Source organism: Gopherus evgoodei, chromosome 7, assembly GCF_007399415.2.
Source record: "Gopherus evgoodei ecotype Sinaloan lineage chromosome 7, rGopEvg1_v1.p, whole genome shotgun sequence".
NCBI classification, from domain to species: Eukaryota; Metazoa; Chordata; order Testudines; family Testudinidae; genus Gopherus; species Gopherus evgoodei.
Window position 1 is genome coordinate 60,566,522 of NC_044328.1, and position 19,277 is coordinate 60,585,798.

Here is a 19,277-nt window from a genome sequence, read left to right on the forward strand (position 1 = left end):
AGAATCATAGATTATCAGGGTTGGAAGGGACCTAGGAGGTCATGTAGTCCAAACCCCTGCTCAAAAGGGGGACGAAGTCCCAGACAAATTTTTGCCCCAGATCCCTAAAGGGCCCTCTCAAGGATTGAACTCACAGCCCTGGGTTTGGCAGGCCAATGCGCAAACCACTGAGCTATCCCAATCTCAGAAAGCACAGCAGATCTCAAGTGACTTGAGGTCCCATCTGGTCAGTACTTGGCTGTAGAGTTAAATAAGAAAACCCAGGACACTCACGGAAGGAATGTTTGCAATTCTTTGCCCTCCAATCCACAAATGAATCCATGCTTCAGCACTGTTCTGGAGTCACTGTGCTACTGTATGTGCTTTCTTTCAGGAGAAATGTAAAGTTTATGTCCTGAAGACTTGTGGCTATTAAAGATTCGTGCCACTAGTACGGCATTAATGTGGACATCATGACTGAATTCCAACTTGGGTAATTACGTACTGCTACCTAGAATTTCACAGGCAGTTATGAATATGAAGTTTTGCTTCCCCACCTAAAGTCTCATGTTAGTTTTACTGACACAGAATAGCACTTCATTTGTGCTGTGAAGGTGGAATAGTAGTGAGCTTGACACCAACACTTCCAGCTGAGAGAGTTAGTATTTGTCAACAAGGATCATAACTTAGAGGATGATAAGATGGTATCCATAGCAGAGGAGGAAGGATAGTTTGTTGGTTATGTCACTGGACAGAGACTTTGGAGATCTGAGTACCTACATAATTGCCTGTCACAGCCACAGTTGTGACCAGTGTAGACATTTGAGCTAGAGTCCTCTTGGTTAAGTGGAAGGAAACTACTTGCAGGAGACCCCTCACCTTTGAGATTTACTTGATCCTAGTCTACTAAGGTCCAGGTATGTTAGCCTCCTTGTCACACTTTTCATATTTTTTCAGTGAAGTGTGTGGGTGATAGTGTATAGCTAGTGTGTGATGAGTACATCCACATGAATGGATTTAATGGGATTATAACTGCTATTTGGAAAGGCATTAATTTGATTTTTAACAGTTTGGGCTCAGAGCATCAGGCACTTCAAGTGGGTTACAAATCCAAACTAGAAGAATCAAATCTTGAGGTTGGTGGGGAGGGTTGAGGTTTAAATTTGGGTATTTTTGCACAACTGCCAACCAAAAAACACTTCCAAATGTTATAAAACAGATTACAAAACCCTTAAACAAATACTCCTGGTTCTCTGTACATAGCCTAACTTTCCAAAACACAAGTTACTCCACAGAAAATCATTTGGTCTATTATGAAAAACTGGGACAGGTAGGGTTGAAACTCCTGACACAGGAGCTCAAGAGTATGAGAAGTAGGGACTTCTCCTGTGAGTGTCCATTATTCAGGAATGCTGTTCAAATCTACACCCAAAAGAGAATGAGTCAGACATCCCTTTAGGGCACGGCTCTGTGTTTTCTTTTTAGTTTTGGGGTCTGAGTGATGTTTGTATGTGGAATTAGGTTTCTGATCAAAGAGTAAGAGACCAGGTGTCTTTGCTTTATTATAGTTGAGTTTTGAATTAACCAAAGTGGTTAAAAGCCACCTGGTGGAAGCATCTATACATTGTAACTGATATTTATAGTAATCAATTATAATTGCAACTGCTATAAAAATTCTCACAAGCACAACCTGTTAACAGCAGAGATATTTCAACCTGGGAAGATGCTTGTCTCAAAGTTGCCAGATTTATAAACCAAGTGAGACCATGATGTAAAAAACAAGAACAAACACACACAAACAACAAAAAAAACCCATCAACCTTAGTTGTTATACATGATATTATGTTCCAATGAAACAAAAACTTCTCATTGGTAAAAGTGGCATCCAGTCAGAACAAGTCAAAATCAGTGAGAACTGGAGGGAAATGGATGAGTGGGGATTTAATACCCAAGGCTGTGATTTTCAAAGGAACCGAAGGACGTTTTAAATTCATTGTGGTTTGGGTCACTTAACTCCCTTAGAGTTCTTGGAAAGACTATATATTCCATCCCGAGTTCATATACGGAACTCCTGCTGCTCTAATTAACTCCGGTTTACAGCGAGTGAAGTATTGTCCACTGAAAAGCTGGGATTTTCAGTGAATCTGTTCCAAAAATCAAACTAGAGATGGATGAACCAATTAGGAAAGACTGAAGAACCCTTTGTTCTATCTATTTTACCATGTTCATTCTAAACAGTAACTCCTTACATTTTTTTTGCATATATTCTCCCATTTTAAACCAATGTCCCCTAGATCTGGCCTTTCCAATGCCCTCAAACAGATAATCATGCCTAATTTTATAATAATCCTTAGCTAGTTTAATACTTAAGTCATGTCACCTCTTAATCACCTTCTCTCAAGGCAGAGTCCCAGTTTTGTCAATCATTCCTCATATGCAAGACTCTCCATTCCATTAATCTCTCCTTGCCTTACACTGTATGCTGTCCATCGTAACTACATTTTTCTTCAAGAAAGAGACCAAAATTGAACACTACTTCATAAAATATCAGCACAGTATGCTTAGACTTATATAATATGCCCCTTGACACAAGCCAATATTTTATTAGTCTTCTACACTGGTGCACACTAGACTGAGAATTTAACAGATAGGTCTAGCAAGATATCTAGATTTTTTTCCTCTTCCATATTAACTAATTCAATGCCATGTATATGGCACTTAGGTTTGTTTATCAAAACTCATTCCTTTGCTCTTAGGCACATTAGATTTCATATTTCAGCTCTGACCCCATATACCCAACCAAGATCTTTCTGTAAAGATACATCCTTCTGACTTTTAACCATTCCCCCTCTTACATTATTACCTACATGTTATGGTCCCTAGTGGGGAAGTTTCTTCCTAATGCATGTCAGACAGTAGTTAGCAGGAGATATTTTATTATTATTATTATTTTATAAAGAGAAGTGTCTTCACCCAAGCAATGATTCAAGCTAACATGGCCACTGCTCTGCATCTACCTTCACATTACAAGGTACAAGACCTGGAGTTCTACCTGCACAAGCTCGTTAGGGCTGCAGCTCCTGCCTCAACCTGCTCAGTAAGAAGCAGAGGGGTAAAGGGCATTTTTGTTAGTCATCTCCTGCCCAGATTTCATTGGTTGGCATCTATAGCCAACCTGTTGCTGTTCGTGTCTCATACTTAAAACTCTCTTCTTCTTTTGTCTGTTGTGGCAGAAGTTTCTCCATGGAGTGTGCAATACAGGACCTGTTGCTGACTTGTTGCTAATAGCTCCTGCTGACTAGTTAACAAATTCTTGTCTCTGGCATCTCCTTGGCCTGATACCCAAGTAACTAGTTGCTCCTTTTCCTGGAATGGATGGCAGGCTATGGTTAGAAGGCTTCTTCGCCTTGGCCTATTGCTCCCTTGTTACTGCTCCCAGACCACTAGTGGTTCCCTGGTTACTCTGGTGCCTGGCCCCTATGGCCACAGACAGATGGCTACAACATTGTCCAGCAGCTCTCTGGCCATAGGTCTGAGTCTTTATCCATGAGAAGGCTGACAGATCATACTAGAAGATGCATCCTATGGTTAGTGTCCTCCAGGCTATGTCTCTATAGACAGAGGTGCAGCCCCATGAGCTCTTGCAGCTTTCCAACTTGTAAGAGTGAAGCTTCTAGTGAGGAGCAGTGTAAAAAGTGGCCAAAAAGAGGAGTCACCTGGCCAGTCTGGGAGATTTATCAGGTTTCAACTATGCCGAGAAACCACTTAGGTTTCCCACCATTTCTAAGGACTGCTCCCATGATGAAGGATTTGCAGGATGGTGCTTTAATAGGAACTGTTCCAGCATTTTAATATTAAATGGTTAGATTAGCATGACCATATACATACCATCCATCTAAAATATTTCTACAAGGCAGGAGGAGGAAAATAGGGGGTGAAACATCACTTCAAGTTTTGCTTTGAACCAGTACAAAAGCTCAACGCAAATTCCAACCAAAGCCATCAAATTTGCCTCATTTGGAGAGGAAACCATACAAGAGTGCCAGTGATCATGGGCTCACCAGAAAAATGAAAAATGTCAGTCCAGACTCTCAGGAAGTCTGTCCCAGTTCCTAGAAAATTCAGTGAAACTTTTGGTGAGCAAGGGTCAAGAGTTGCAGTTGTAATAAAATACAACACCAATGGGTTTTGCTGAGCTGAAGATTCTGAACAATTATCTGATAAAATTTACTTACTCTTCGAGGTATAGATAGCCATTCTCTTGGGCCAGCCTCCTTGCATGGATCTGGGAATCCTTGGCTGTAGTGCCATAGGAGATCACCAAGGCACCATACTCACGGCACATTTTCACTCTGGCTAGTGAAGTGCTGGTAGACATGATGACAAATACTGGAATGCGGAGTTCTGAGGCATGGTATGCTACTGCCATGGAAAAGTTACTGTCAGAAGCCACTATCACACCTTTTTTCTGCTGCTCCTGCAAAACACATTTGCTTCTAGATCACACAGTATCACAGTAAATGGCAGCTTAGTCACATAAGCATGCGAAGATTAATGGTGGATGATTTCAACTGTTCTGTGTTATAGCCTTTTTAAAGTCTTCTTCCCCAGTGTTACATTATCAAGGTATGGCACAGATATACAGTATATGCACCTCTACGTGATCTAATCGCTTAAAATATAGGAATCAGGAACGTTTGAGTTTGAATCCCAGCTCTAACATTCACTGGGCCCAATCCTTCTCCCATTGAAATCACAGCCAAACTCAGAGTGATTTTAATAGATACACAATCAGGTCCCCATCTCTGCCCTAGAGAAAATTTCTTGACCTTTCTGCCTCACTTTCCCCCTCTGTCACATAATGATGCAGAGTGGCTATAAAAATCAATACTTCTAAAGTGCCTTATCCAAGCTAAATATTATTTCTTTTACAGATAGGTAACACATCTTATATAACAAGGGGGATAAAACCAGTATTCAGACTGCTGGAATTCTCTCCAAAACCATTCACTAATCCAGGTTCTTCTCTCAGAATCCACACACAATTTAGGATTTCAACTTTTTTTTTGTCAGTTTAGTAGTACATAATATGCATCAGGATCAAACACCAGGAATAAGCTCTAAAATCTACATGCTACAAACTTTTCCTTCAATTATTCCCATAAAATGTCATTAAAAAAATCCTGTTGATCTGTCAAAAGACAGAAGTACAATATTTTAATTAATTTATTCATAGGCATTTCTAGGCTGCTCAACCCAGCAGTATTTGAATACTTAAATGAGGAAATAGAGCAAGCCAGGGAGGATTTATAGATAATAGGGTCACCTTTAATTTTTCAGCATGAAGTTGCACATAGATTCAAAATGTTTAAATTTGTTGTTGTTCTTTATAGGCTTGGATAATTTGTCATACCTGCTGCAGAGATGTTAGCAGGTAAAGGACACCTCGCTCCTTTACAGATCCTGTATACTGAAGGAACTCTTTCTTTAGATAGATATCCATTCCATATTGCTTTGAAAGTCTAGAATACTAAAACACAGGAAAATGATTATTATGTTGCTGTGGTATTTTACATGCCTACATTCCAAGACAGGTCTTTCACTTGTTTTACTGCAGCACAATCATTAGTCAGTTCCAGCAAAATAGAAGTATTACATATTCCAGTAAGAAAGAATACATGATGGTCTGGTATAATTTCCAAGATTCTTGGAAGTTATGTAGATCATGCCAAACAACTGTCCATAAAACATTTACACTGCACCATTACGTATCTGTATATGCACATATTTTACAGCAAAAGATAATTCAGGTATTTTTAGAGTAATACTTAAAAAAAGTTTATAAGTTTTATTTTTGACTTCCTTTCTTGTATGGAGCCACCTTACCTGAATACCACATGTGCATCATTTCTCACATGGATATGGATACCACTTACAAGTCTGCATTTTTTTTAATATTACTTTATTATATACATCGCTACATGAACAAAACCATTTCACTTGCCACCAAAACGCAATTCTCTGGTACGAATGTGACTGTTATATAAATAGCATACAACTTTATGAAACAAACAGGCACTTGATTTCCACTGACTTAAGATGAGCGTAAGGACTATGGTTTGCAGGATCAGGCCCTAATTTAGGATAGTGAATGAAGAGGGGTTGTGTTATTTTAAATGTACAGCTGGACGATATATATTAAAACTCTCTGTATGTACATATAGCAATGCATCATACCATATTTAATTATGACAACTTTTTGGTATTGTTGGACTTTTAAAGTGCAATGCATTTTATAGAAAACAGAAATAGACCTATATTTTCAATTCAGTTAAGCTATTTTCAGGTGCTTAACTAACTCAGGCTACATCTGCACTATGTGTAAGAGACATTTTAACTAGCAGGCCACCCTTTTCAAATTTCTCCTTACAGTCTTCCATAAGGCCTAAGTATACTACAACTATTATATTCCTCATAGTAACAATAGCTGTCTATTCCCAGATCTGCCCCCAATCTGCTGTATGCCTAGGGTTGCCAACCCTCCAGGTTAATTCCTGTAGACTCCAGAACAAGAGATTAATCTTTAATTAAAGATTACATCATTTGATGAAACCTGCAGGAATGTCCAGTCAGAATTGGCAACCGTTTGTGCAGTGAGGCCCTATTCTCAGCTAGGGCCTTCAGTTGCTACTGTAACACAATAGCATGCACATCAAGAATCAAAGCAATCACACGAATTTATTGCTACATCCCTTTACATCTGCATGCACACCAACTTTGAAAGTTGGTATCTTAATGGAAGATGTTGCAATTGACTGGAGAGATGTTGAAGCATGTTATATTCTATCATTCATATCATATTATGCTTAAAAAGTCTCAACAATTTCTCTCGGGGCCTGAGGTAGAAAATATAGCTCTAATGACCTCGCCACAAGTAGTGCTTTGGAGAAGACATTCATTGGTGTATAACATGATGGGTTTGCCTTTTTCAATTTGGCCCAGAAAATGCGTTTAAAACACATTGCACGCAATTAGATGGCCCTTGGGATTGGTAATAAAATGCAGAACCTTTCACTTTTGTATTGCTGGCTCCAGTCTATCCAATGCTAGCAATGATCAAGTCACTGCCACCTGGAGGCTGACAGATGAGTTGGGAGCAGGGGGAGTGGTCTCATTACAAGTTCATGCACCAGTACACTTCCTTGTGCACAGGTATCCACGTCACGAGGAATACTATCACACTGGCCATGTTTGTGGAGAGGCAAAGGATGAGGGAAGACTCCAATTTACAGATGATCTCACTAGGTGACGGCAGTCTCTTGATAGCATAGTGAAGCTTGCACTACAGTCACTTATGCTAAATCTGTCTGGTTCCTCATAGCTTCACATCCTTTTGGAGTCTGAGTAGGGTGACCATATTTCCATAAGGAAAAATGGGATACCGTATGGGGCTGGCCTGAGCCACTCACCTGAGCCCCCTCCCCATGCAGGGCTAGCCAGAGCTGCTCGTCCGGCACGGGGCTTGTGTCGCTGCTTGCCCAGCTCCTGCCTACCCCCAACCTGAGCCCTGCCCCTGCCCCCGCAAGGGGCCAGCATCACTGCTTGCCAGAGCCCTGCCTAGCCCTGGCCCAAGCCCTGCCTAGCCCTGGCCCAAGCCCTGCCTCCCCACCCTGCGTGGGGCTAGCATCGCTGCTCCCCACCACACCCCACTTTGACAGAAGTGGGCATTTGTCCCATTTGCTCTTGCCAACTGATCAAAAAGGGACTTTCCCAGCCAAAATGGAACATATGGTCACCCTAAGTCTGAGCAGTAGTATTTTACACAGAAGTAAATGATTGTGTGAGGTGCATGGAAGTGAGGGCCCAGGCTATCAGTGTGCAAAGAGTCAGTGCGGCATTTCTGCTCCCCACATTTAAAATAGAACTTGCCATTTAATATAGTCTTCTACACTTTTACCTTATTAGTCACTGGTGCCTTTTTCATTCTTTTTTCTGTCCTAATCCCCATCAGATATGCTCATATCTGGACTTTATAAAGAATGGTGCTTACATAAAACCTGTAGCTTGCCAGAACTTTTAAAGCATGTGTGTTCTGTGGATTCCTGTGACTTAAGATGTATTTTGGAGAGGTTATATTAAGCAAAATAAATGTTAAAAGCCACAGAAATTTTTATAGATAGCCAAAATCAGAGAGGAAATGGTAAATTATTTACGTTACATATCCAGCACAGAAAAAAGTTCACTCAGTTCTGCTTTTCTTTCCTTAATGCAGTTTTAATCTGAGAAATACCAACTCAAGTCGTTGAGCATAATGAAAAACTTACAGAATCTATACACCCAACTCACTGGTTCCAATACTGATGCTTATTTACTCTTCCTGCAATATTCACTGCACATAAACAGAAACTTGGTGTGTCAGCACCAATGTTCAGTTAGGCACAGAATCTAAGTGGCACAGTCAGGGAAAATGGAATAGAGCTCTGAGCAGTACAGATAGGGAATACAATGCAAATCAACCAGTTTGCCTCTACTTTACACCATTCCAGCTAATATGATCTACCCAGTTGTTTGTACCTCTGCAGGGATAATGTCTCCCTCACATCCACTGAGCCTATTCAGGGCCATCCTTAAGATTTATGGGGCCCTATGCCCGAAGGCAGCCTGAGCTCACAGCCTGGGGAGGGGCGGGGAGGGGGCGCGGAGAGGGACGAGGCAGCAAAGGATAGTGAGCCGCCCGGCCCACCTCACGGCGGCAGAGAGTCACAGCTCCCTGCCGAAATCCCTGTACCCTCTCCCTCACGCAGAATGTGCGGCACAGGCACATTCAGCTCCGTGAATACAGCCCCTGCCTAAGGAGGCTGCAGCACATGCTGGGTGTATGGGAGCCGACCTGCTCTTACCTGCTGTCACGGGCGGGGGGTGAAGCTGCTGCTTGGGGAGATTAGCTTCCCAGCCCACCTCTTCTGCCTGTGGCCCTGCCCATACTCCACCCCTGCTCTGTTCCAGACCCTGCCCCTACTCTAACCAGGCCCCACTGTCTATCTCCTCTCTTCCCTCCCACACCCTGATCACTCCCTTCCAGCCAAAGCTCTGAACTCAAATGAAACAAATGACATTTGGGGGGAGGGGTGAGAGAACCAAACCACCACTCTTCTGCAATTTCTTTCTAAAAAAAAATGGAGCATGTTTTCCACTGAATGCCAGAAGGTGAAGACTGGACATGCAGAAGGTACCTTATTAAAACCACTAAATTTGGGAATTAAAAATGTCAGTCTTAGGTTTTTTGATATACCCTGAAGTTTGTCAGAGATTTATTTGCAAAAACTTTGTAGTAAGGGCAAGTCAGCTGTCCTGCTGAATACAACATTAAACATATGGAATACATGAGGCAGCTCTTCTCTGTTTTACATTTTCTTAATCAATATTTCTAAGCTGATTTTGTATTTTAAATGTACTCTTAAGCCTTCATAAAGTAATAATTCCAGATTAGCACATTTAACTCACTGAAACGAAGACATTTTAAATTAATCAGCTACAAAGATTTAGTGTGTCATAACAATGTTCATCACTTTTAGAAAAAGGGAACACCAATTTACCTTGTGCAATCTCCATAACAGACGTTTATGAAATTTCATCAAACTTTAAAAAAATATGTTTCCAAAACTTTTAGACATAACAAAGGATTTTATATCTTACTAAGGTACTGATTTTGCTGGAGGGTTCTCTTAAAGCTAGTTCATCAAATAATCAGAAGTAAAGAAAGGGAAACTCGTTTGTCCAGCTATCTAGCAGAAAAGGCGTGTCCTCCCGTTAAGGGCTCTCTTCAACAGGTGAGGGGTGAAGGGAGAAAGGCTTGATAGAAAGGAAGGGAAGACTTTGGAAGCAAGTTTTTTGTACTATAGTAATTAAAATTAAAATGTGTATTTTAGATAAGAGTGGTCCTTTGAAGAATTATTTAAAAACCATATGTCTGAAGATCCAAGCATTTAAGGTGAAGATAAATACCCAGATTGTGCATCTAAAAATGTATACAAGGATTTTTAAGAGATGTGATTTTATCATCTTCAGCAACACTGAATGAAATATTTTAAAGCAAATTTTAAACTAAGGTCCTGTAGACTACTTGTTCTGAGTAATATAACAGCCGTGTACAACGGTTTTTGACAGTAAATTCAGAAACTGACAGTATATACCTGGGGGCTGGCATATGCGTCTTAAATGGCTTTATTACCACCTTGAATGGCTCTTTAATGGTTTTAAATGTGGTGATAATAGTTCTAGCAGCGGGAACGCTTTTTCATTTTTAAGTTACTAGATCCCCTCCAGAGGAAGACTCATCAGGCTGCAGCAGCTAGCTGTGGGAGCCTGCAGGAAGGCTCAGAACAGAGAAAAGAAGAGATGGGAGGGTGGACATTAAGACCCGGGGTGCATTAAATTTTCAGGTGCCCTATCCAGCTGCGTATGCCTAAGGATGGCCCTGAGCCTATTCCACTGCCCACTTGCGTATAAAGTGTTAGGAAATCTTAGCTATGGGCAGCACGCCACTGCTCTGTCTAAAACAGACACACAAGATAGGACACAAGGGAGACTCAAAGAAAGATGGTGGCTTAAAAAAAAAGTCTCTGTTTTAAAAACACATCTATTTTTCCTACTATCTTTCTCTCGCCCTTGAGGCAGTGTGGAATGGTTAGAGAGAAAAGTAAGGGGCTGGATTATGTTCTCTCCTGTTATTTTAGTTGTTAGTTGGACAGTGGAAATAGTGAAGAAAGACCTGATTCTTACTTTGTTGTGGCTTAAATATCTGAGGAAAAAATCCAGCCAAAGACAGAAAACACATGAAAAACAGATAGCTAGTAAACCTGAGCTATGTGTGCTTATTCAAGTTACCTAGGTAGCAAGATATTTGGCTCCTAAAGACCAATATACACAAGCCATGGAAAAGGCATATGCATCTTGTGCTCCATACTTTCCCTGCTCGCTGCATGCTACTTACAGAATTTAACTCTGGATGTTTAGAATCATGTTTGTTTTACAGATCCCATGATGTTCAGTCCCCATTTGGATTGTTGTCTCCAACATAGTGCATGCTGGGTTATTACGCTGGAGCCATCACCTCAACCCCAGAACACGGACTTTTGCTCCAGCAATATAAAGCACTTATCTAACCCATTATAAAGGATGCAGGCAAAGTTTTACATAATTTCCATTAGGATATTGGTTCTTAATTTTATTTTTTAAGTGGATTACACAGTCATCTACCACCAAATTTAAATCTGAGGCCCGGCTGGAAAACGTCTGCCTCTTGTGAAGTGAAGGATTTTTATGCTGCAAGTGCTGCCATAGCTTTCAGTATAACTGTTGAAAGGGACACAACCAATACACAGTTTACTGCTACATAAGCAAGAAGATACAGTACTTGTGGCAAGTGGTTTTAACTGGGTGCATAATGCAGGAATATTGTTCATTCTACAGGTCACTGTAACCAATTGAGAATTTAGAATAGTGAAAAAACAGAAGAAAAAATGTAACATTGTTTGAAAGGATTATCATCCTATAGAGACGCATCTGCTGCTATTAATGCACATTCCTGGTCATTCTGACTAACTCCCATAAGACAAGAGAGATTCAGAGAAAAAAGCATTGTAAATACCATACCATGCAGGGGGTTTTCTGGACACCACTCTGGATTTTGAAAGCTGCAGCACTAATATCTTCAAATCGAATCAGCTTATTAGAGGTTGGCTGGCTGCTTCTACTGTTTGGCTGAGTGACTGGGTCAAGGGCATCTCTGAGCAAGTCCTCATTACGGCTCATGATCTTCATTTCCCAAGTCTTCACATCACAATTCAGGTAATCCTCCTCCCCAAAATCTTTCAGTCTCTCGGGGTTGATGGATGTTGGCCGCTGTCCAACATGGCCATTTCTAATCGGCCCCTCTTACAGCAACAACGTTCACAAGGGTGTTGGGGCATCTTGTTTTTTCACATTCCGGTCACTCCTAAGGAAGAATGAAATAATCTTGTTATAAAGCAATAACAGTCTGAATGATTAAAAGATTGACACCTACTGTTTAAGAAGGACACCATGCCTCGTCTTCTCTTTCACTTGCATGCCTCAGACAGATACATTAATTTATTAATGGACCACATGTTCCATGTGCATAGTGAGTTCACGCAGCTAGCCAGCTGGCACAGTGGCAGCAGATAACTGGGTACATGAACAAACCAAGGAATTATCATTCCCTTGCTAATAAGGATGTACTGTGCACCATATGGAGCTAGATTTTCATGAGTGCTCAGCACCAATAGCTCTAATTTGTTCAAAGGTTGCTGAAAAACTCTGGCCCTATGTTCACAGAACTACTGAAGTCTGGAAAAAGACAAAATGTCTGTGACACAGCACTCCTTTAAAGCTAATAATAGCAGTAGCAGGTGTGATTATATCATATGCATCAGGTGGCTGCTTCTCTGCTCTTAGATACTTGTAAAGTACACTGTTAGCAGCCATTACCTGGCATGTGATGGGGATGGGCTGACTGCAGCAAGGGCTAATAATTATGTCCTGCCACGAAGATAAAGGACGATTGCTCCTATGCCCCAATTGAAAACATTCTGTACCTGGATAACACACTTGAAAAGTGAGGAGAAATAAAAGGAATTCATCCTTTGGGGCTGTCATAAACAGATAGCTAAGGGTTAATGTCTCTTTCACCTGAAAAAAAAAGTAACCTGAAGCACCTGACCAGAGGACCAATCAGGAAACCAGACTTTTTTAGGTCTGGGTGGAGGGAAGTGTGTGTCTGAGTTCTTTGTCTTGAATCTGTCCCTCTCGGCTATGGGAAGGATTTTTCTATTTCCTGCTTTCTAATCTTCTGTTTCCAAGTTGTGAGTACAAGGATAGGTTTGTTTTTTTGTATTTACATGTATGTAGTTGGAGTGTTTTGAATTGTATTCTTTTTGAATAAGGCTGTTTATTCATATTCCTTTTAAGCAATTGACCCTGTATTTGTCACCTTAATACAGAGAGACCATTTTTATGTATTTTTCTTTTTACATAAAGCTTTCTTTTTAAGACCTGTTGGAGTTTTTCTTTAGTGGGGAACTCCAGGGAATTGAGTCTGTGCTCACCAGGGAATTGGTGGGAGGAAGAAGTCAGGGGAAATCTGTGTGTGTTAGATTTACTAGCCTGACTTTGCATTCCCTCTGGGTGAGGGAGGAAGAGAGATTAGCTCTCGGTACTTCTGTTTCCAAGGCTGGAAACGGGGAGGGTGGAATCCCTCTGTTTAGACTCACGGAGCTTGTTTCTGTGTATCTCTCCAGGAACACCTGGAGGGGGGAAGGGAAAAGATTTCCCTTTGTTGTGAGACTCAAGGGATTTGGGTCTTGGGGTCCCCAGGGAAGGTTTGGGGGGACCAGAGTGCCCCAAAACACTCTAATTTTTTGGGTGGTGGCAGTTTTACCAGGTCCAAGCTGGTAACTAAGCTTGGAGGTTTTCATGCTAACCCCCATATTTTGGACGCTAAGGTCCAAATCTGGGACTAGGTTATGATAGGGGCCTATCGGGGGTGGGGGAGGGAAGGATGACAACTTAAAAAATGCTAACACCATACACAGGCATAGGTTGTGCCAGTGGATCTCCAGTCTCTTCTTAGTTTCTCTGAGAGATATGCACATAATGCACAAGTGTAGCTACCTGAATTCATTCATGCCTTATTTTTTAAAAAAAAAAAGTAAATTAGCAAGTCATCAAATCAGTCTGACAAGCAGTTAACCAAGCCACCAAACAACCTATGCCCCATGTGTAGAGCCAAATTCAGCATTCATTTTCACCAGTAATACCCACTGATTTCAAAGAGTTTCATGGCAGAATCTGACTTAGTCCAGGATAGGAACTATACTTTATTACTAATGTTAAAATAAAACCCTCACTTAAAAATATGAAGGAGAAAAAGTATACATTTAAAAAAAAATAATATTAATTGCCTAGGTACCAGTGATCATGATCTCACTACATTTATTTTGTGCAAAGAGAATATGGCAATCAATCAATAATGGGCCATTTTTCCAAAAGTTAAAGCAATTGTCAGCCTAACTGACCAAGAACATAAATTTTAAAAGTGGGAAGTTTTAACAAAAATTAATGAATGTCCAAAACCCACAATTCTGCAGACATATATAAAATAAGGTTATACTGGGCAAAAAGTTATCCTAGTTAAAAGATGTGGAAATGGCAATAAAATGAATAATTTCTATATTAAGAGGGGAATTAAACAGCAATGAATAAGTGAAAAAATATAGGCAACTGATAAGGGAAGTCAAAAGAATACGTGAAATATCGGTGGCCAATAGGTTTAAGAATAATAAAGGTGCATGTTTTAAACATTAGGGAATACACCCAAACTTAGGTCAGGTATAGGTCCCATTGCTAGATACAGATGGTATAACTGTAAATACTACTGTAGAAAAGGCAGAAATGTTTAATAAATATTTCTGTTCTGCATTTGGAACAAAGCAGAAGGCTATATCCATCCTATATGATGCTGGGGATGGAATAGAAAGGAAGCTGTAAAGCAGCATCTGCTAAAATTAAACATTTTCAAATCAACTGGCCTGAATAACTTACACCCAAGAGTTTAAAGGATTTAGCAGAGCTCTAACCACTAATATAATGTGTAACAAGCCTTGAAAAACCAAATTCCAAGGATTGCCAACAGTTTCAACACATCAATCCCAGGTACAATAATGCAATGGTTAATTTGAGACCATCAACAAAGACTTGGAGGCTAAAATTAAAATTAATGACTGTTGGCATAGTGTCATGGAAAGTAGATCAGGTATGACAAAAATATTTGTGGGTAAAGTTTACAGTTAAAGATTGGTGGGGAAGTAAATAATAAGAGGAAGGTTACTGTTTGTAAAGTAATCTGAACTGCCTGGTTAAATGGTCACAATCCAACAAATGCTTTTTAATACAACCAAATGCAAGGTAATACAGCTGTGAACACAGAATGCAAAACTATGCCTATAGTGACTTAGGGGGGCTCATTGTAGATAATCGCCTCAGCATGAGCTCTCAGTGCAATGCTGTGGCAAAATGGCCAAATATAAAAAGTGGTATATCAAGTCGAAAGTGATCTCACTTCTGTACACAGCATTGGTAAGACTGATGCTCAACTACATCATCCCTTCTGAAGCCTACTATCAAGAAGGATGTGGAAATATTAGAAAGAGTTCAAGGGAGGACTCCAAACGTTATCAGGGGCTAGAAAAATGTGAGGCTTAAGGAGCTGAATCTAAAAGTTTATCAAAAAGAAAGTTGAGAGGTGACTCGATCACTGTGTATACATATTTATCCTCTCTTCTTGGATTTTTTTTTTTAAGTGGAATAAGACTAGCATTCCAAATCATCATCCTTAAAGTTATTTGTTGGAGATTATAATGTGTGGTCCTGTGCATGAATGCTCATGTACTGCAGTCTCTCTGAACAGATAAGGCCGAACTTCCAAAAACCTCTTGGAATTTAGGAAGCGACTTTAGAGGGAAAGAGACATAAAACAGAACAGCACAATTGGAAAGATAAGGGATAACTCCCTCTCTCATACTTCTTGCTCATACTTCTGTGGTTTAAAAGAAAAAAAACCTAATAAAAGCCAAACTTTGTACTGTAATAGCTCAGTGTCACTCTAATACGAAACATATATATTTTCCAATACAAGATTTTAGCATCCTTGCCAACATCATCTATGAGCTGTGGTTATTTTCTATGGTCCTGGAAGATTCCCAAGTGATTTAGGAGGCCATTCATCCATGGAAATGGTGATTGGAATGGCTCTTTAATTTTACATTTTTGATCACCATGGGGCTGCCCATTCCAAATCACTTTCAACAAGACCTGGTGCATTTAGAAGGAAATGTTCCCTGGACAAATCCTCACTTTTCCAGAGCTGCAAACCCCTGTGCTGAAGAACTGCCATCAGTGTTCCTACATGGACTCCTGAAGCATGTCAGAGGCTCTACTTCCCAATACATTCTTGTTTGTTCCACTACGTGTCTTGGAAGAGGAATGTTTAGGACAGCTAAGAAAAGGTTTTTGTTATTTTGGATGCAGTCCTGTATTAGCCTCATCAATTGTTTTGCAAATGTATCCTTCTAAGAGTATTTTTGTGAGAGAGAAGGAGAGAAGACTATTTCCCACAAAAACTTTCCTGTCTCTTCAAATTCCTCATTAGAAAAAGCAACATTATTCCATCACTATTCTAAGCTAGATTAGATAAAACATCTGTGTCTTGAACAAGGTCTGTATTCCCAGGCTTCTAGTTTAGCTGGGTTGAAGTTTGTGTTTTAAAGATTCTTCTCAGGAACACATCTGAAAATTGCCACACTCTCAGAGCACAGACTGTGGTTTTAAATTAAACTCTTTCATCCATTAGCCTATAGCTAATGGATTTCTACAGTTAAGTTATTTTGGAGTTGGGAGTTTGTTCCCTTGCATGGTGTCTAGCACAACACATTAGGACCAAAATGGCTCCTACAGGAGTTGTTACAACATATTGCAAGATTCCATGACCTAAATAGGCCTAATGCAATCACGATCTAACAGACTAACATCTCAGTTCAGCAGTTCATTGACTGGCCAAAACAAAACATTTTCTATAACCCAGTAGACCATAACTACTCTAAAGGACAAGGACAAGAACAAGAACACACATGCTCATAACAACTTCCCTAAATGCACAGTTGCCTAGTTCAGAAATTAGTAGAAACACATCAGGTTTCTACATGGATGATGAGTAAAAAGGGTAAGTTACTAGGTAGATACAGAAATAGGTAGTTTATTTTCAGGTTCAAAAGGACAGATTGATTTGTAAGAAAGATACAGATACTAGACCTCATATTTTTCTATTGATATTAAAAAAACCAACACTCTATTAATTAGCATAGACTGATGTAGATAGGCTGTGACATGATACTCCCATCATGCATTCAAGCCATCAAATGTTTTTCTCTATAAGAGGCCAAATGACAGACTGGGGGTTTTGGCCTTATTCCTGGGTTTCCTTGTTTTGGCCCAGGAAAGGGGTGAAGAGAGGTGGAAGGGGGAATAAATCAGACTCCTAGACTTCATCTAGTCTATAGTTTGATGGCGACAGGAACGCTGGGCCAAATTGCCTCCTGGCATAACTCCATTAACGCTCAGCAATTACTCCAGCTTACTTTGTCCATGTGAGAGCTTCCACTGCTACTATGTTACCAGTGGGAAATTCTTGCTAAAGAGGTTAGCAGCCACATCATCAAGGATACAGCTTCAAGTTATTGTTAAGTGTGATTGTCTTGTATGATTTATCTGTCTCAGACAATTAATTTTTTCCCTATAAAACCCATCTGGATGTGCCATCTACCTACTGAGAGCTCATGATCTGTAGAAGTCAACAGCCAATTTGAAGGTTTGCAAATCCACCAACAGGTAACTAATTGCCATGCCTGCATTTATCTTCCTGAAGGCAGTTTGGTTACTTTGCTTAACTTGCTTCTTCACGTGTTTCTTTAGCAGAGAGATTACAGTTAATGCATGTATAAAAACATGCGAACAACAGTCTGGGCAATGAAAAGTAGAAGCATGACTTGTCATGCACCATAACAGTAAGTGGAATATGATTTAGTGATCAGATCTAGAGCTTAGCAAATAATTGATTTTTCACTTCAGTGGCCCAGCCAGAAAACCAAAAAAAATAGTGGTTTGTGTTTAATTGAAACCAAATGGTTTTGTTTTTCCTTGACAAAACACAAAAAACTGAAAAAAAAAATTTTCAGGTCAAATGCAACATTTCAAATGTCAATTAAAAATGGTTTCAAAAATCAAAATGTAAATTTTAAGTGATATTTCAAAATGAAATATTAGTTCAAGTCAACATTTAGTTTAAAAAATGTCATTTTGAATTAACATTTTGAACACATCTAGAAAAAAAAAGTCAACATTTTCATAACAAAGCAGTTGTGACTTTTCCAAAATTTTTGTTTTCAAGGTATTTTTTGGCCAGACTATTCCAAATTCAGGTTAAATTCTCAAATAGTTTCAGTGCCTTGCAAAAATCTCTCTCTCAGTGAATTTGTTATTCTTTGGGGAGAGGGGAAATGTGCCCAGCTCATAAATATATTTCTCTCACAATAAAATCATAGCTATTTCCAAATGAATCAGCTGTGCTTTTCAATAGATTCTCCTAGAAAAGCTCGTGAATGAGCTTCTTTATTCCATGTGACTTTCTAGCACACACATTAAACAAATATCAGCTATCCAAGTTTTATTGCATGCATATAATTTATGCCATTTCACCTTCAGTGTGGTAGTAAATCAAAACACATGCAAACATGGCTTATAAACCTACTTTTCTGTGAACAGTTGCTCAGCATAGCTGTGGGGGAGGGGAGAAAAAAAAAAAAAATCCATATGAAGACATTCCAAAGAGAATGAAGGAACTGTAGGAAATTATTTACTTATACAGACAGACAGTCTTACCGAATACAGTCTCAATGCAGCGGCATGGTCATTGGTTTTGAAATATGCTCTTAAAATGAGAAAAAGCTTGGAATAAGTTTTGTCTTTTGGTTTGTCTGCTTTCAAAACTCTCAGCATTGTAAATTAAGTGAAGTGGCATTTGGGGGAAAAAATTCTGCACACTTTATTTGAACCACAAAGTTGCCTTTTTTGTTTCAAGGAGGAAAGAAATACACACTTATAGTTATCTTGCAGTAGCTCGTCAACTGGCTAAACTCCACACTCAGATGCAACATAACTGCTAAGTGAAACCAATGGGCATTGGACACATATCAGAGGACAAAATCTGATCCATTTGTCAGTCTTTCCATCTACTGCGAAATGAGTATTTATGGGCAGAGACGACAGAAATATGGACATCCATACAAGAAGTCACTATACTGCTTATATTAGCCGTAAGATGATGCAGGAATGTAGCAATGGCTGGATGTTAAATACCAGAGCCTCACAGCCTTCCCACTACTCTCAAAAAAACTTCAATTTAAAAGATAAAATCTTTAGGATAGCTTGAGAACATTCTAACTGGACATTTGTAACTTTGATCCATGCTGATACAGCCAATTTCACTAATTCTTCACATTGGGCTTTAAAATAGGTTGTACTACTTCTGGAATACTCACTTAGTAAAGAATAGGTATACTATCATGATGCTACATTGATAGGTCAAATTTCAAGACCAAAATGCCAAATTTCAGGAAATTTTAAGATGACTTTATATAGCAAACCTCCACTCCTAGAAGAAATAA

At 39.6% G+C, this 19,277-nt stretch overlaps 1 long non-coding RNA gene across 4 annotated transcripts in view; it reads right to left on the minus strand.

Moving 5' to 3' along the window:
* LOC115655131 overlaps positions 1-19,277 on the minus strand; it is a 44,890-nt gene that overhangs the window by 19,699 nt on the left and 5,914 nt on the right. For 2 of the 4 annotated variants that reach the window (XR_004001333.1, XR_004001331.1), the window contains exons 2-5: positions 18,362-18,388; positions 11,635-11,977; positions 5,393-5,509; positions 4,215-4,456 (exon numbers count right to left, since the gene is read on the minus strand). This is a non-coding gene — a long non-coding RNA (uncharacterized LOC115655131). The remainder of the gene's footprint in view (positions 1-4,214; positions 4,457-5,392; positions 5,510-11,634; positions 11,978-18,361; positions 18,389-19,277) is intronic. The other 2 variants (XR_004001334.1, XR_004001332.1) reach the window with 1 other exon arrangement.